At 37.4% G+C, this 19,652-nt stretch overlaps 1 protein-coding gene across 1 annotated transcript in view; it reads left to right on the top strand.

The window, feature by feature from the left end:
* The first annotated feature begins 1,031 nt into the window (after nt 1–1,031).
* The window catches only part of PDE4D (phosphodiesterase 4D), a 603,821-nt gene continuing 585,200 nt past the window's right edge, over nt 1,032–19,652 (top strand). Inside the window, exon 1 of the mRNA XM_064642015.1 lies at nt 1,032–1,324. The gene's annotated coding sequence lies outside the window, so the exon portion shown is untranslated. The remainder of the gene's footprint in view (nt 1,325–19,652) is intronic.

The following is a 19,652-nucleotide window of genomic DNA, read 5'->3' as shown; positions in this document are numbered from 1 at the left end:
CATATCTTGCTGATGAAATGATTACTAATGTACAGTCTAAACCTGTCCTGGCTCAGCTTTGAACCATTACCACATATTACAAAATTACAGAATTGGTAAGATTGGAAGAGACCACTGGATGTCACCTAGTCCTACATCCCTGCTCAGTCAGGGTCCCCCAGAGCACATTACTAGGAACGTGTCCAGACAGCTTTTGAATATCTCCAAAGAGGAAGATTCCACAGCCTCTCTATATACCAGGGAGAAGAGATCAGCACCTGCATCTCCACTTCCTCTCTTCAGGAAGCTGTAGAGAGTAATGAGGTCACACCCAAGGAGTCCTTAGTCTCCTTGTCTCTAAACTAGACAAGCCTGCAGTCCTCAGCTGTTCCTTGTAGGACATTCCTTCTGGCCCTCTCACCAGCTTTGTTGCTCTCCTCTGGATGGTTTTGAATGCCTTACCATCCTTAAATTTGGCCCAGAACCACATACAGTACTCAAGGTGGTGATATTCATGAATTTATCAAAACTTATTTATGAAGGCAGAAAGACGTGGCGTATGTTTGGGATAAGCATAAGAGGACACAGGACGTTCAAGCATTCTCTCCAAACTTTTCAACTCATGTAGAGTTGAGAACATCTGACTGGAAAAGGGTGTGGATGATCTATTTCTAGACAGGGAATAGACTGTGATGACTTTAAAGGAGGATGAATTGGGCAGAAATGTGCCTTAAAACATGACTCAGCTTCCAGCTATTGCTTGCTATGAGCAGAGCAACAGAAAAGAAAGGCTGAAACGAAAAGCCAGCCTGTCACGGGCTTATACAGTTTGATTGCAGTCTAAACATGACACCGGTAGTTCTTAAAAACTATTTCATATTCTTAAGACAGTTAATTTCAGTAGTCATTTTGCAACCAACCATGTGACCTGCTCTGCTTACAACTTGATTGCCTAATATTTCCCACCAGAAATAAAACTCTTCATCTTAAATCTCTTCTGCCCTTGATCACAGCAGTTGTTTGAGAAAAAGAATACTATGACTGAAAGAACTGTTTTGTTTAGGGCTTTTTTTTCCTCTACTCAGTCAAATATTATCCAGATCTAGCTGAGCTATCCAAAGTATTTAATTGCCAGATTTTTTTCTGAGAACAAAGAAAAAGGCCATGTGCTAAAATAACTGCACGTATAAACTCAGTCAGCTGGGTTCACGCTGCTGCTGCCAGAGTGACAGCTGGTGCTTCACTGAGAACATCTGAGACTGCCAGAGGGGGCGAGAGGGAAGACTGGGGCAAGACTCCAGCCCCACAAAGAACTGCTGCTACCATTGTGGGGCTTCCAGAAAAGGTAAAGTGCACTTTTTTTTTTTCTCTTGTCTTCTCCTTTGGCATTGTAACTTTACTTTCTTCCTTACAGCCTTGCACTTCTCTCTTCCCTCTGCAAGTGGCTTGGTGGGCATCTCACAAAGTACTTGTTGTTTTTGTTTTTGTTTTTGTTTTTTTTTCTGGTGTTAATGTCACTCTGCATGAATCTCCTGACTCATGGCACCTCTGGGAATTGCACTAGGCAGAAAGCATGCTGGGGTTTTTTTCCCACTCTTTTGTACCTGGTTCTATTTATAGGAGACCAACATAAAACAAGTCGTTTGAATATTTCTGCTTTTCTGAACTAGAAGCAGTGAAAGAAAAGCCTGATGCTCCCAGTTTAAGACAGGGAGAGAGATAATGGGAGGGTTCATTGTTCAGCATTCATTCTCACTTCTTGAGGACCAGTGCTTGGACTCAGTGGTCCATCCATGCCAGCAGGTTACCACGTTCTTGGGCTTTTCAATAATTTCTTTAAATGGTAACTTTATGCTTCAGTGCTTATACTGTTGTGTAGACCAACAACAATTGGTTCTTCCCAACCATCACTGAAGATTTAGAGTGGCAGATAGGATGCACAGTGTTTTTCTGAGTATAAAACTGGGAAGCTACATACAAATCACTTTTTTCCCATCAAAAAAAGCCCCCTCTGCAAATCCTGTGCAAAAAACTGTTTCTGAAACCTAGTACTCAGTAGATGGAAAGGCCAGAATTTATTGTTTTATAGCTAGTTTCTAACACAGTTGTGATCTCTTCTCAGAGGACTCCAAACTTCCTTACTGCTGGGACTGAATGCATCGATTTTGTGTGCAACTGCAGAGCTGTCATTTCTGAACTTTCTAGTGCCTTGGTTGGTTCTCAAGCAAACAAATTCTAGTACAATCAGATTTTTCTGGGATTAAGAAAATGGAAGCTTTGTAGGGCTTCCCCAGCTGGTTATTTACAAGGTTTGTCAACAGGATGGCAAAGAGATTGGGTCTACTAGGTGCTGAACTTAAGTCAGCTGCTTTCTTAGCTTATTTGTGATGCATCTGAGCATAAGGCTCAGATTCATTCAGATATCATTCTTTTAAAGTCTGTGACTCTGTCCTCTAAACGTGACTGCTTTCCAGAGGACAAGTGAGATTTAAAAGTCTTTCTTCATTGCTGCTCTGTGATACAGGTAATAAAACTATGATAGCATAAAGCTGATTCTACACATGCAGGACTGTCAGTCATACAGTTGCAGTTTATGTTAGCTTACGGCCTCTTGGGTAGTTTATAACCTTTAACTCACTGCAGTACAAAGTAATGGAGATGGATATCTTGTGGCTTAAATTCTGAAGTAAGACTTCAAGATGGAATTCCATTACAGTCAGTGATCATGGAAAAAGTTGTCTCCCTCAACATGTGTTAAACTGAGAGGAATTCTACACTCCTTTATTTTTAATAGGTGCTATATTTGACTATGGGTGTTTCAGTTCTTTGTATGTGAAATGAGTTATAGATCTCAGTCAAACCCTAGAGGCTTTATTAAAAGGCAAAGGATGCTTATAAAAAACTCCCAATATTTTTATCTCTTTTACAACATTATTTTGTGCCAGCTTAAGGTCTGCAAGTAATACAACCAAACTGTACAACTCCATTCTCCCCTCATGCAGAAATTAAAATTGCTTATATTGTTTTTGTATTGAATTTGCCTGTTGACTGTGCATCTAGTACCAGTAGCTTGTTCATGTGCATCTGAACCAGTGGGGCAGATGAGTCGTTGGGTTCCTAAATGAATACATGAGTATAGGTTTGTTTATTTATTTAGCTATGTCCCAAAAAATCTGCTATGCATGTGCTGTGTTCCTTCAGCTTGTTTTTTGTAACCACATAATGTAAACTGAACTAAAGACTGTGTTTACTGTAAGCAGGAGTTTCACATTCTTTTACATAGTGTCTTACTAAATATTCTAAATGTTCCATTCCTGGCATATTTTCCATGTTTCATTGTGTGCCATTCAAATGATTTCCTTCACAAACTACTATAAAGAGTGTAATTTTATTTTATGATCTGGTATTTGTTGGCATTGCTGCTGTATCAAATAAAATCAGCATCTGGAGACATGAACAACTTCTTCATTAAACTACTGTATTTTTGTTTATACCTCAACTCAGAACACAGTGCTTATTTCTAAATAGTGTCAGAGCAACCTTCACACAATGTTCACTAGCAGCTTATACCTGCTGATTAATCAGATAAGTAAACAGTTACAATTTCTTCTGCAACCTGTCTGCAGATCTCTCTTTCCATTGTTCATATCCGCAATTATTAATATATCCTATCATGTAGAGTTTTGCTGCTGCTTTTAGAGCAGGGTATGATAGCAATATGCTTGTCTGCCCATATATTTTGTGTGTGCTTTGCGAGGAGTGACTTTGTAGCTTATACAGTTAGTCCATACAGGGAAACTGGTAACAATCACTTCTGTATGAACTTTGTGGATTTTAGCTAATCCTGGGAGAGCTAAGCATGAATATTTTTGCAGGATCAAGTAAGTCTGCAGATGTTTCAACTTACATACATCTTGTCATCTACAAGACACTTTTGGAACTGCAGGAATAAAGGAGTGTGAAAACTAAGGGATGAGCAGCATAATCCACAATGGAATTGAAATTGTGTTATTTGAAATATATTGAAATGTAACTGTAATGGTTTAACCCCAGCTGGCAACTAAGCTCACTCATCCCCTACTAGGTTTGGAGAGAGAATCAGAAGAGCAAAACTGAGAAAACCTGTGGATTGAGATAATGGCAGTGTAACAGGGAAAGCCACTTCCCATCAGCAGGTAGGCATTCAGCCATTCTCAGGAGAGCAGGACCCCATCAAGTCTAACAGTGATTTGGGAAGACAAATGCCATCACCCCAAACATCCTCCGCCTTCCTTCTTCTTCACTCAGCTTTGTATGCTAAGCACAGCACCATATGGTCTGGGATATCTCTTGGGTCAGTGAGGGTCAGCCATCCCTGCTGTGTCCCATCCAACTCCTTGTGCCCCCTTAGCCTGCCCACTGGTGGGTTGGGGTGAGTAGCAGAAGCAGCCTTGATGTTGTGTGAGCCCTGCTCAGCAACAGCTGATATATGCCTGTGTGTCAACACTGTTTTCAGCATGAATCCAAAATATAGGCACATACCAGCTACTATGGAGGAAATTAGGCCCAGTCAAAACCAGCACTTTAACTTAATCCTGCGTTCTTCCTTTAGACAACCTAATTGCCACTGACAAAAGTAGCCCATTTTTCACGTCCCAACTTAGCTAAGAAGAGGTGAAGAATTAGGTGCCTTCCATCAGCACTTTCCCATAAAGCCAGCTGCATCTAAAAAGCTGCCTCACTCGTATCTAGACTGTGCCTGCCTCTTCCAACCAGTTCAGGCTACTGTGCCCAGACACTTTAATGTATGAAAATTGGACTCCCCTTCAGTCTGCCAGAAAGACTAACCTTCAGGCAGACAAGTGCTGAAGTTTCTTCTTGATGGTTTCCTTTTAGGCTGTATTGCTGTGCTGTGTAATAAAGTTCTTAGCTAACAAAATTATTTCAAATGTTGACAAAGAGAAATCATTTGTGGGTGAACCATTTAAAAGAAATTGTAACAGGATGAGGAATACATTACTTCTAAGGTTGCTGACTTTATTAGTAGATGTGAAATTGATATCAGTGTGGCAGACTCAGAAACACAATAAATCAGGGAGTTCTGAAAGGCAGCCAAGTACAGAAAGAATGAATTAGAAGCAGAAAACTCCTATTATGGAGATGAATAATTTAACAAGATAGAAAAAAAAGGATACGTTATCTTAAGTACTGAAGGATTAACTGTATTACTTTACCTGAAACAGTCCAGTTATTCAGTGAAGACTTTTCTGAACTGCAGATATTATTTCAATAAATTATTTTATTTTAAATTGAACTGCAGTAAACTGGCAGTGTGATACAGTCCAGTTATACAGCAAATAAGGGAATGGTACCAATTTATTATGGTACTCCGCAGATTTTGTTTTCAAAACACTGAATGTGGGTGTGAGGCTACATGTATATTCTGCACTGGGGGAAATGGTTGGAGCTAATGCTCTTTATGATCTTGAGAAACAAAATGAGAGATTGCCACTCTTTGATGGTGTATCTGAGAGTTCTGGTAGGTTTCTTTGTTGAAAGACCTAGAGCTAAAACCTTCATATTTTGCTTGGGAAAATCATAAAAAGAAGCAAAGGGTGTAAAAAGGATGTTTTTGGTAGGGATAAAGGGAAGACATTCTCCCTCCTAAGTTCAAAGCCTTTCATAGTCTCGATGTATGGTGGGACAGTAGGGACAATTATGAAGCCTTTTTGGGGGGGAAGGGCAGACCACTACTTGAATTCATGGCTAGGCTTCGCGAACAAAGATTAAGGAAGGCTCTATCCACATTTATTACAGGCACGCTGGTGGCTGATGAGGCCAGTACGAGAGAGACTATTTGAATTAGTCTGTAAAAAAACAAAACCAAAACCAAAACGCTTTAGCATGTGTGTATATATATTAACTTACCTCTTTCATTAGCAAATGTTCTTCTTTGGAGGAGGCTATTCCTCAGTCACTCTGGAAAGAAACCAGCTGCAAATTGTTTTATTTCCCTTATGTTTTGGAAGCAGGGAGCTGAAACTGTAATTTATAGTGTTTTCTTTTTCAACTCAGAGACATGACTTGCAAAGGTAAGGAACTCAAGTTCCCAGTCTGCGAAGCCATTGTGTTTCTAGCATTTGTCAAATAGAATATGAGATAGTTACACTGTTGCCAGTGTTGCCGGTGTATTTTGGTTCTGAAAAAAATCTCCGGAGCAGTTAATTAGGGGTGAGATAAGAAAGGGTTTATTTGCCAAGGCAGTAGATGGTACACGACGCGCGCGCCGGCCGTGCCCGAAAGGTTACCTTTTATAACATTATCCATCCAATCCCAGATGTGTCCACCCTTTGGCCCTTCCTCTGGACCGCCCCTGGCCCTCCCCCTGAGAATTGGGTCTGGGGTCTTCCTGGGACCACCCACTTCATCATCCTCAACTTCATCAGAGCACAAAGGGCACATATTTACCTAATTCTTGACCTATTCTGTGGTTTAGGCCCAGATATGCTGTTCTGTCAACTGTCTAGGCCTTGCCTTGACAAAAGACTAAACAATTCTGCTGTATTCAGAAGCAGGATTGATATGGGGAGCACAGAATGGGGTAAGAGGGTTAGGGAATGTATAAACAAGGGTACTGGAGAAAGGGAAAGGGACAAGGGACAAAGAAGGAAGGGGTTTCTGCTTTTAAACCTACTTATAAAACTCATAAGTCTTACAAATATTAGAAAAATGAAAACCATTAGGGGCTTAAGGCATCACCAGTGAATATAGATAAGCAAAGATTTTATATGAATCCCATAGGTGTGACTAGAATATTTTCAAATTGATTGGTTAAATTGTATAATGTTTAGTATCACCCCCTTAAAAACATATTTTTACTTTTCATTATTTGCATGCTATTTATATGCCTTTTGGTTTACAAATGCTGTTCTTTGGAGGTGGCTGAACTGCAGAATCTCAGAAAAAATTATTCCTTTTATGTGTTGCTCAGAAATCTGTGGACATTGAGGTTTTTTTCTAAGTAACAGAAACATAACTGTATATCACTTTCAGTATCTGTTACAAACTGTTCCTTCTCAGTATTTTTCTTTTTTGTTTTTGCGAGTTTTCATCAAGGCACTTTTAAAAGAAGGCAACACTGAAATATCTCATGAGTACTATGGTAGGCTGTAAACCTGTGGAAGAGACTGCTTAGGTATGCAAAAAGACTTGATTCATGAGATTAAAGGCTTCTGTCTCTCTAATTAAAGTAATGATGCCTATCAGGACAAGGTGGTTCAGATGGTCATCTGCTGCTACCAGATGACGTCTGGGAAAGCACCTAAGGCTGCAAAATACCTCTAGAATCTGTTGAACATGATATTGTGACAGCAAGTACAGGAGCAGGTTTTATCAAATACATTTTGCTAAGGAGATTTCAGAAATTATTAAGGCATGGATTATAAGAGTAAGAAGAAAAGGGAAGGGATGTGAGGAATAACCATATGTAAAAAGGATTTAAGGATAGAGCAATCAAACCTACGTGATTTCCTTCTTGTAAAATTCACACTAATTTACCCTAAGTTTATGTTTTCATTCAATATTATTAGTATTTCTGTATAAACAGGCCAATGGCTCTTTTAAAAAACTGTAGATTTTTTTATGTGTTAATTTCTTTATATAATTTCTTTTTTTTTTTTTTTTTTGAAATAGAAATTTATCAACACAGAGAATTCAATGGGCACATTTACAGGAAGATAGTTTGATAAGGTCCAGTTTCTTATTTTGACAGATTCCTCTGTATTTTTCACTTGATGAAACTATAAATTTTAATTTACATTATTTATTAAAATAAACCATAGTGATAAACACTCTAATATTATTTAATATTAAATTCCTATTTAATATTAATTTTTTAAAAATGATTTTTTGTTACTCTGAAGAACTTCAGAAAAGTTATTTAGCAGAAAATATCACAGTAATATTAATTTCAAATTGGTCAAACCTACATTTTGAAACCATGGAATTTCCCAGGAAGGACAACTTTGGCTCCACATGCTTTGGTATGTAATTTCTGGTCTGTTCGTATTGTTTAAAGTGTGTCTTGGTTATTGACTGAACACACAGTCTCTTGTGCCACTTTTGAAAATGATGGTCTTTTACATCTTAAGTCCTAGGACCATGGAGATGGCTTTCCAGGAAGGGCTGCTCATTAATGCACTGAACAGCCACCTGTCAACTGCAAAAAAAAAATAAAAATCTTACTCTAATCAGTTTTTATGGAAGGATGTTTCACACTTAACAGCAACATTAAATTAAGAGAAGGAGAGCAGTGAAACAACTGCATAGGAAATATAAATTCAGCTTGAATAGGAGGATGGTGGTCTTCTGAAATGTTTTAGCTGATACTACAAATTTTTGACTACAGTACTAGCCATCTGACTGCAATGGAAGATTTGCATGTTTAATTAGAGGTATTCCATTGTTTTAATAGTGCAGCTGTGATTTTTCTTTCGTTTTTTTTTTCCTCCTCTTATTATATGCTTCCCTCTCCCTACACAGAAGGCAATCCTAGATAAGCAGATTAATATGTGGGATAGCTCCTCTTCATTGTTCTGTGCAGCACTTCCAGCTTTTCATAGCCAGTTGGACTTGTTAGGAGAAGCAAAATGATTGGCTGTTTCCTGGGATCCGTTTCATAAATTATAGCCCAGCATGCACGAGCATGATTTCTACAGCTGCGGTAATCCAGAGGCCTGTCAGTTCCTGACTTCATGCATGTTTATTCCCACTTGTTTTATAATATTGCATTGGAATTTCCTGTCTTGGATAGTTTGCTATTGCATCTCCAGGACTTTGTGAGTAATTTTGATTTTTTCTACTCTGTTAATTACATACTGTAAACAAGAATGCTTCTGTTTAGAAAGTAGTTCACAGGCAGCTAACATTTGAGATTCTGTGGTGTATGAGATCAGGTAAGTACCCTTTGTAGATCTTCTCTTGCTAAGTCTAAAATAGCTTCATGATGTTACATGTGGTCAGTGCATTTGAGGTTCTTTCATGTCTGAAATAGAATCTGTTTGATCCCATAGGTTTGTTCTTCTGTAATAAAATATAGTGATGTTGCATTACACCTGATTTGTGCCTAATTAAGACGTGCAATGTCTTATATGTTCATAGTACATGTATACTAGCAACTGCAGTAGAACTACTGAAGAAATGTACACAGTTCTGAGCTTGCAGTATAAAGCATAAAGAATCCCCACTCCTTTGACACTCCCTCCTTGCATCTCCTCTAAATAAGAATGAATGTACAAGTAAAAGGCAAAATAGTGTTAACATCTAGTATTTTAAACAGCTGCCAAGCTTAACACTCTTCCACTCTCCCCATCCCCCACCTTTTTTTTATATGGTGCTATGATGTTTTCCCTAATTTGTAGAAGGGGTTTTTTGTAGCAAGCAAAATGACAGCATGTTGGAGTTCAGAGTTTTAAAAGCAAATTCTACCCACAGTGAATTAGAAACCTGTGGGAAAGGCTGTGCAGAATCTGTGGTTTAATCAGATAGAGTTATCACGGTGACTCCCTTGTTGGTCTCCTGGGATTGTCAGGTGTTACCTTTGTGCAACTCAGTTTAAAACAACAGAGCAGCAGATTGAAATTGGAAATTAGAAGCTACTGACTCTATACCTCTTTTGTAAATGCTACAAGATATATTCATTGCTATAAATGCATGTTCATGCAAAGAACTTTCCATGTTGCTTGTTTTTCCACATTGCTTGTTTGGGAGTAAATAACTTGGGTTATACCAAGAAACACATATGTTCTGCTAGCAAGATATAAGCCAATGCTGTTTCTTATTAGCTTTCCTTCTTGAAGTCTTAGCTTTTCAGATGGAATTTTGTGAATAAATAATTTTAAAATAGTAAATATTCTTCAGGCAGCAGACTTGCTCTTTAATGAATATTATAACTTCTGGGGATATAAAATGCCCTCATAAAACTTCTCTAGACATCTTTTTTTGCTAGCAAAGAAATTATTTTTTGACCTGATAATAGAAAATAGGAATGTAGTTTTAGCAATATTACTGCTTGCATGTCTTACATTGTAATGCACAGACTCATACAAGATTAAAGTGACCATCACAAGCTGAAAGTCAATACTGTGGTGATTCTGTCTAAAACATATTTGTTAAATGTCAGTCAGCAAAATTAACTGCTTAATTCCTCTAAATGCCTTTATGAAGTTTAGCAAAAAGCAGTGTGTGGCTCACACAGATAATATTTGAGGTAATTTTTGCCAACTTTACCATAGTGGTCAGGTAGAGTAAATAGGTATGTTATTACATATGTAATATAAAACTTAAACCACAGTGAATTCAGTTTGAGATGTTATGCATTGAGATAGCGAATTATAATATAAACTATTAACTTCTATGATATTTCTGAAATAAGAAATTCAAAGTAGTTCTCTTAGATATGAAATCTGGCTTCAGCATAGTTTCTCTGACATACATGAAGCACAAGGCAATAAGTTGGTGAGACATTAAACTTGCAGAATGTGGTATTGTGCTCTGAACAGCCGCATGACTTGTTCAAATGGAAAATTTTTACTCTAGTCAAGTTATTTAGGTCTGCACATTGCTACTTTACTTTTTCTGTGCTCAACAAAAAACAGAGACTATAGAAAAACTTGCAAGTTTGAGTGAGTTTCTGTGTTTCCCATTTTCCTAAGGGGAGTGACGTGAAAAATTGGTCCTGTGCTAAGTACATGGACTATTTCAATACTGTTAATACCATGTTTCCAGGAACTGAAACTGTATTGATACAGAATTTCTAGGTGATATTTGAAATCTGACAGACCACAAGCGGTGCCTTCACACTAGATCAAAGTCCTGTTGTGTTGGATGCTGTTTGAACAAGTAGTAAAAGACAGTCCCTTATTCACAAGGAAAGAAATATAATTTTGCTCAGCCTAATGTATTCTGAAATTTTTCTTTTCCCATTTATAGTAGTCACTTTAAATTTTTAAATTAACTATGCACTATATAAAGATTATTCCAGAGCTCAAAAATAAGTAACTAAGTTAAGATCAACAAAAAATGCTTTTTTCTTTTCTTTTTTTAAGTGTGAGATGTTTTGCTTTCTTCCTGGATGATCATAAATCATTTAAACAATCTTGGAAACAAAGCGAAAAGCTGTAATTTTGTCAGAACAGTAATATTGTATCCTCTTAAAACAGCATAAACACATATCTTTGATATTTGTGTGTTGTGGTAGATCATTCAGCAGACTGAAAAGTGAGGAATGAGGAGGGGGGAGAGAAAGAGAAGAGAGAGAGAGAGAGAGGAAACAAAGAAAATTAGAAGGAAAACCAAGTGAATTCCCATCACATTTGGACTTAGGAGGAAAATAAAGTGGGAATATTATGGGAATACTGAAATGAAAATTATCTGTTTAAACCAATATCTTCAAAGTATCATAAAAATGTCAATCTATACTATTAAATAAAGTACATGGTACAATTTGGTCCGGAGGAGAAAAGAAAAAGGCTCCAAGTCATATCATTAATGAAGAAGCTTTTGGCTTGCTTGTGTGATTTTGTCATTGCAGTTGCTTTCTCTGCAATTGTTGCACAGTGAACTTACTAGTACTAAGATATACTCCAAACGTGAACGTGTGGATGTTGATAGCAGGTGAGAATTTACATTTGTATATAGATGGAAAAGCCTGATTGTTTGCATGTATTTGCATTCTCAAATCAAGGATAGAATTTCTTTGGTTTTTTGTGGCAGGATTTGAGTTTCATGCATCTGAAAAAGTAATGCTCTCTTCCTGTGTCCCAGCTTGCTCTCCTTGAATGAAAGTATTGTTACTCAAAGTGGAATACAGATATATTTACATTTTCAGGCAGTAACACAAATATTCTTCCCAAGTAGCACAGCTCCTGGCTTGTGTACAGAGAACACACTCTTTGCTTAGGGCTCCCTGGAACTTGCTGTTCTCTGCATGAGAAATGAGAGTGTCTTTTGCATTAAATAATTTGCTAGTAAGTTTTACCTGTCATGGTGATTTGAAGAGCTAGCAAAGCTCAGTCTTCCTATAGCTTGAAATCTGAATTACAGCCTGTGGACAGTCTGTTGTCTTCTTGATGCATCATATCTGAAAGAAGATCTCATTTGTATCTCCAGTTCTGACAAAGCAGACCAAAACCTCTTTGAATTTTCATGGTCAGAAGCTCTTGAGTAAGGACTGCAAATATATAATATAGGTTGCCAAACTGAAAAATGAAATTATTCCAGTTCAGTAACGGATTTGAAAAACTAAAGGGAGATTTTTTGTGTATTATATTTATGCAATTAGTTGTGTATAAATTTTTTTATTAGGGTGTGGATGTCAAAAATTGCACTTGATGTGTGAAGGTGGCATTATAGCCAGACAGAAAAGGATATAGATGCAATAAAGGGACTCTGCTGAGCTGACAAAATTCTGGAAAACCAGAATTTTGAGAACATAAGGGATGTGCATGCTGTGAAGTGTGATTAATTGAATCTATGTTTGTCTGTGGTTGTAGTTATCACAAGCAGTTCTCCTGTATCTTTTCTGATTACTATTAAAAAAGTGCAGTTGACTGTTATACGTAAATGCCTGACACAATATGGGAGAGTAATACAGCTGATCTTGCTATGCTGAATCTCAATACACGACTCAACCAATATTCAGTGATAGCTACATTTTGCCTGTGGTATAACCTTTTTGTAAATGCAATCAAAAATAAAAAAAAGTGTTTTACTCATTTTGTCTTAGAAATTTGAAAACATAGGCCCTTACTTAACATTAAGCTCCTTAATGTACTTCTTCTTACAACATTTAAAATAGTTGTGGTTTGCATGTGATATTTATTATGATATACCCCCAAAACAGAGTTAGTGTGTGGTTGTATAAAAATTTACATGCACAATAAAAAGTTGCATTTTTGTGATGTTAATTTTCCTTGCTATTTTTAAATAATTTATAAAATTTCATTGTCTGTGTCAAAACATTTTTAATTTTTCTGTAAAATCAACATTTAACAGTTAAGATGCTGAAATGTAGTCTGTCTATTCTTTATCTGATTATCTAGGGTTCTCCTCCTCTCTAAGCTCTTTGGGATCTGGGCATTGATGTGAAGGTCTGTAGTTTCATTAATTTACAGCCAAGGAGTCTGCATTGATTCTTATCCTTTTGTATCTTCATTCCTGTCTCATGAGTTAAGCGATATAGAACAAAAGATATATTTGTATGAGAATATGTTTTCTACTTTTTTTACGCTCAGTACATATATATACTGATGTAAAAATGGTGTGGTGAGTAGATATTTGTGTGCACAAATCATCATTTGCACAAAAAACATCTATAAAATGCAAATTATACTTGAAGCCACTCTTAAAAATTAAATCAAAGGCTGATTTTTTAATAGTTGCACTTCTCAGGGTTTGCATACTGGATGCAGCTTCCGGACTCAGCTCATACCGAGGTTTGAACATTTGTGACTCATCCACAGATGGTAAGATCTGCAATGTCCCAGGCACTTGTGGTGCAATGTGGTGTCTGACAGAAATGTATTTGTTCATCCACCTATCTTGGACCATGCTCCAGCCTTTTGGTATATGAAATTTCTAGAATTGTGCTGTCCTTAGACTTTGGGGATGTACAATCTGTTACTTGACTCTGTTATCTCCATATGGATGCTTCCTATCAAGATACTTAGTTATGAAGAGAGAAGTTGTTAATCACTAACCTTTTTTTATAATACATTCCCACTTAGTGGTTGTAGCACAACATGTGTGTATACAGTAAAGGAAACAAATAGCTGAGACTCGAAAACACCATTTAGCAATATGCTTTGCATTTAATTAAAACTAGAAGGTATAGGAACATGTACCTAATGCCCTGCTAATTAACTTTGGGGATATTTTCATTTAAACATAAATCTCTCCATTGGAAAAACATCTGTTGCTCTGAATAATCTCTTCAAGTTTATTTTGTATGGAGCCATCTACTCCCCATGACAAAACAAAGTATGAAAACGTATACAGTGGTCATTAGAGCCATTACAGCCATTTCCTGAAGCCTTCTCACAGAAATAACACTAAGGCCCTTTATTCAAACATTCAGATTGAATTGCTTTGTCATGTGCCTAGCTGTGGGAATACTGTTGTATGAGATAACCCATGGGAAGAGATAGTCGTAATGCTAGTGTTCCCCAAAAAGTGCAATACTGACAGAAGAATACTGTCAGTTTTCTAGTAATATTTCTGTGCAAGAGGAATAATGAAAGACAGCATTTAAAATTCAGGGAAAAAAGTAGCACTAGCAAGGAGTTACATCACTGTAATCAGACTAATATAGCCTCTTATGTCCAGGTTTGTAGTGGAAAATTAAAACTAAGCAATAGCAAAAGGGGGAAAAAGGCAGTTTCCTGTAGGCTGTTTAGCAGCTTTTGCTGGTATACTAGGTTGGGTAAGGAAAGAATAGGAAAAAGGTAGAAAATAACCCTTTCAGAAACCATTAGCTGAAATGCAATGCATTGGACTGAGAAATTTGGAAGTGATAGTTATGGGTAAAAGACTTGATTTTTCTGGAGGTCTTACATTAGCTTCTTTCTGAAATGCTACACTTATGTGCTGTCCTAAAGAAGGCAGACTTGCTTACCTTTGGATATTATTTCATCTAGCTTTAGCTACTGATTCTTAATTCTGTCTTTTAGTAAGACTTATTGCAGCTAAGAGTAAAATATCACTTTCCAAGTCTGTTACTAATGTGACAAAATTCTTATAAATACTTTCCACTCCTGGCTAAGATTCTAAGGTTTTTGATATAATCCCTGGTTTTAGATACTCTTGATGCATGTAAACTATATGGAGCATTACTGTAAAAATTCCTCTCTTCACTGAGGATGCTGTTCAACCTTAGAAGATTTTCATGGTTCATTGTAGTTTCCACTTTCAGAGATACTAAGCAACATATAATATCTGTTCTATTAGTGTTAGGATACTCTCTTTTGGGAAAAAACCCATAATTTTATCTGGAATCTGCTCTTTCATGATCACAACTTGCTGCAAGTGGACCACTAGAAGTTATAACTGTAAGTCTGTGTTGCTGTTGGGACCTTTTTTTTTTTTCAATTGGTCTGTTTGCAAGACTGCAATGTTAGAATCCTTAATACTTCAGGTATGAAGCTCACTATGAACTTAGGGTCATGCACCCACCCATTTTATGCAGCTCTAGGTCCCATGATCCTAAACCAATTCAGGCTTCATTTGTTCATCTATCTCTCCACTCCCCACACCCACCTCTCTGGTTGAAAGCATCTAAAATGATGTTGAAATTTTTCTTCCTTGCAGAAAATTTCCTGCAGGTGAAATCTGAGTAGTGATACATCTGATATGCTGTGGAGTCTGGTATGATGAGGGTACTTAAAGGTAAAAAGTCAGCTTGGGACAGTGAGGGTGGAGGGAGACAGGCATAGTGAAACTTTGTCTGTTCTTCCTAGGGGGAATGGCTCCTGCCGTGTCCTACCTTCCAGATCATGCTAGCTGGCAGAGCTAGCACCATGCCAAGAAATACGTTTGCAGTTCCTGTGGTGGATCAGTGGTCCAGAGTTCAAGCTTGCACCTCAGCCACGTTTTGTTTGGTTTTTGGGAGTTCAGGTCTATCCACTGTGTTTACTCGTTGTGCCTTTTGTCTGGGTAACTTCTTAATCTGCTTCCTATACCAACTGACCAGCTTCTTGGTCAGCTGCTCTTTGCTCATGTAGAAAAGCAGCTCCTCCCTAACCAACAGCCCTATAAGTATTCGATGAAGGGCAGGTCCCCAAAGAAAACCCCACAGGAAAGAGTAAATCTTCTCCCTAGAGCAGGGACTGCATGTGCAGGGTGCATGCTGCTGGGGGAACCCACCACATCCTTTGTACAGGATTTGTATGAAAGGGCTCACATGGCTTTGGGCACAGTTTGAAGCTAAATGAGTGTTCCCAGGGGAGTGGCTCCAGAACAACCTCCCCTCTGCTTCAGTTGCTTTGCTCGCAAGTGCTCTGGGAGTTTTGTGTAAAAAGAGACTTAAGAAAACTGTGAGTTAAAAACATTGGGTTGAGACTTTGTCATGGGAAGCTGTATCTGATCTTGTCAAGCTGTTGATATTTTCAGTATAACAAGACAGAAAAAAGAAACATTTAAAGTATACAAGAAGGTAAACTAATGGATTTCAGTGGAAATTCCTTGGAATTAGGTACTAATGTAGTCCCTTACTGTCTTTAGTAAGTAATGTGTTTCAGATACCAACACTGAAAAGTCTGTAAAATGCAACTTTCCCTTGCTTTTGTACCTTGAGCTATATTTGTATTAAAACCTGTATTTTTTTGCTGTTTATCACAGGGATAATCCATGAACAGCTAACTGCACAGGAATTTTTTAAGCACTTTTTATTTTCTTAGTTTGTTATTGTTTTGCTTTACACCATTATATATCTGACTATTCATTGTTACATACGTACCTTGGTTCGGATGAAGTTGCCCTGTCATGTACACAAAATCAAAATTCAAAAATCTGAATTGGTGATTCCTTAGGACATCTGAAATGATGTTGCTCAAGAGAGTTAATCCATGAACAGAGAGTTAATCCATAAACAGACAGGCTGTAAAACTACAAATACACATACACACAAAATACCCAGATGTATCACTGGCTGAAATAAATCTGAACCTGAAGCTGCTATTGAAGAACTGAATTTTACAGGTATCAATTTGTGTGCTAAGTCTTCCTGACATACACAGAAAATATTTCAAAGTGTGCTTTACTCTGTAATGATCAGATATTCACTAGTGACTGAATTAAAGGACAGCTGAATTGGAAGGCAAACCATGCAGTTATGACAGAATGACAATTTATAGTAATTTATAGGTTTTATTATTATTCCTCTTTTTTCGCCAGATGCTACTTAAGTGATCAACTGTCAAATAGTAATTTTGGAATTCAATTACTTTTACTAATAAAATTCAGTGAAATAGCTTGTATAAGACTCCATAAATCATCGAATTGCAAATAACCTATTTTAAAAGCAGCATAATGCTACAACCATTTGTAATATTAATCCATTCATGAAATGACATTTTGATTCAATAATTCTAAAAGTTTAAACAAAGTTAGTTCAATTACAAGACTCCTCTGGAACTAGATTTGAAGAAAACAGAACTATAAACCAGAACTGAATTGTGAAGTGTTGTGCAGCCAGTCCCCAGTGATTTCAATTTAGATCTTTGAAAGCAAAAGCCAGGTTAAATATGAAACTATAGCAAAATTTTAGGACTCCTACTGCCAGTTACTCTTCTACAGATAATTCATAAAGGGAAAAGGAACAGATGTGGTTAGTGGTTTCCGCTGCATTTGCCTTGAAACAGTCCCCTTTAGGGACACTGGAATTCTGGCTTAATTTTCAAGTTTTCTGGTGTATATTGTTTCGCCTGGGGAAAAGAAGTCTCTGGGGAGACCTTATTGGGCCTTTCAGTTTACAAAGGTGGTATAAAAGAAAGAAAGAAAAATAGACATTTTACCAGGGCCTGTAGTGACAAGACAAGTGCTAGTGGCTTTAAACTTGAAGAGGGTAGACTACATATTAGGAAGAAATTCTTTACTGTGAAGGTACTGGAACAGGTTACTCAGAGAAGTTGTGGATGTCCCATCCCTGGAAGTGTTCAAGGCCAGGTTGGATAGGACTGATCTAGTAGAAAGTGTCCCTGCCCAGGGTGAGGGAGTTGGAACTAGATGATCTCTGAACATCACTTCCAACCCAAACCATTCTCAGATTCTATGATTTTAAGCTGGTGGTTATAGCTGTCTCTGTGTCTCCTTATATCTCTTTTTTTTTTGCTGCACACCAGTACAGTCCTCAACTTTGGTAACCTCTCATATTTTTCTGTAGTAGCTTTTCCCTTCTCCTAGCTAACTACTCATGGTGATTACTGCTCCTGCTTACTTTCCTCTGGTTTTCCCAACCTTTTACGTCTCTGTCCCAGTCTTTCTCTTTGCTGTGCAGATACTTTTCCTCCTGAGGTATTGTCAAGGTAACTTATGCTTTGGTACTACCCTCATGTAAAATTGAAATCAGTGTTGGAATAGTGAGGAGTGTCATGGCAGGTAAGGAAACCTGTACTTGCTCTGTATTTAGGATACCAGTCCACTATGACTGTCCAGCTGTACACATTAAGTGTTTATCCTTTTTAGTCATATACTCCAGTATAACACAGATGTGATGTCTGCAGGACTTGAGACATGAGAGAATATGATCAGTTGATATCATCCTTCTGAAAACTTAGCCACTAAAGGCTTCATTTTTCCCGTGTAATACATGTACCGGATGATTTTTTTTTTACTCTTCCTCTCAGAAGTTTTTTTACTTAGGAATATTTATAGAGGTAGTTGAAAGCACACCCCTGTATATTTCACTTACGCAAATTTTCTTCTCATTGGTTTCTCCAGATTCACTGAACTCTATAGCTAACCTATATCCAAAAATTCAGTTTGATATAAACATCTGTTAAGGGAAATTACACTCCAAACAAATGAAGCTTGGCAAAATTTACCAGCAACTGAGAATAGGTTTCTATGAGAAGAAGAGTAAAGGAATGTTTGTCAAAGAGATGTAGCTGGAGGGTGCTTAGCAGTCCTTATTCCATGAGCCTTGTGTGGTTGTATCCATAAGGATGACAAGGCAGGCATTGGTCTCTTCAGAGACCAGTGGGGAAGAGGAGCTCCTGATGCTGCTCAAAGTCATGATGGTGGCAGGGTAGACAACAGCCAGCTTCACACTGATGAACCATGGCAGCTGTGGCTGTGTCAGTATTTGCTGTCTTGCTTCCTTCTGTTACTGGGAGGTGGTTTACACAGTCACCCCTGAATCAGGACAAGTGTGTTTGTCGTCTGATGAAGCATTGTGTATCAGCATTAGCCTGCCTTGAGAGGCAACTGACCACCTGGACCCTGAATTTCTAAAGGATTCTTTTGAAATCAGGCTTAGCCCTCTGCTCCATATTCATCTGATTTGAATTCTGTTTCTTGGGAAATATGTTGCATATATATGCACAGGGCACGTTCTGTACAGCAGGAAGTTTTCATCGTCTTGTTTTAGAGAGCAAATTATAATTACTTTTAATCTAAATGGTTGGGGATTTTTTAAAGATTTGGTAGACAAACTCAAATAAAAACATGATTCTCTAAATTCAGTTGTAAAATAGAAAGCATTTTTAAAAGCTTTGCACAAGCTTTTCAAAGGAAATGGAAGTTTTAAATTCAAGTTCATGACTTTAATTTCTCACAACAAATTTTTAGAAGTAAATTATTATGTTATATAAACTACGTAAATGTTAACTACTATTATTTTGATAGTTGTACTAGCTTAGTTTAAAAACCCCTAAGAAAAAGACAAAGTAATATTTTCATTTTCCTTCATCAATACAGTGAAAGGAAGCTGTATAGATAGTTTGGTAAGATGAAGACAGATTTGCGAAGACAGTTGTGTGGATCCAACCTCTCCTTTCCAAAGCAAAGTCAGGAACCTTGTTGTTGAAATCTATATCAAAGCTACTGAAAAATAAAAAGTGCATAGTGTTTTTTCAGCTGCTTAAGAGAATATGTTTTGTTGAACAACTGACCAATGCATATGACACTTGAAAGTTGCATGT

The sequence above is a fragment of the Pseudopipra pipra genome, chromosome Z (assembly GCF_036250125.1).
Source record: "Pseudopipra pipra isolate bDixPip1 chromosome Z, bDixPip1.hap1, whole genome shotgun sequence".
NCBI lineage: Eukaryota > Metazoa > Chordata > Aves > Passeriformes > Pipridae > Pseudopipra > Pseudopipra pipra.
The sequence above is the reverse complement of the archived record's forward strand: the minus strand, read 5'-3'. Positions and strand labels throughout refer to the sequence as shown.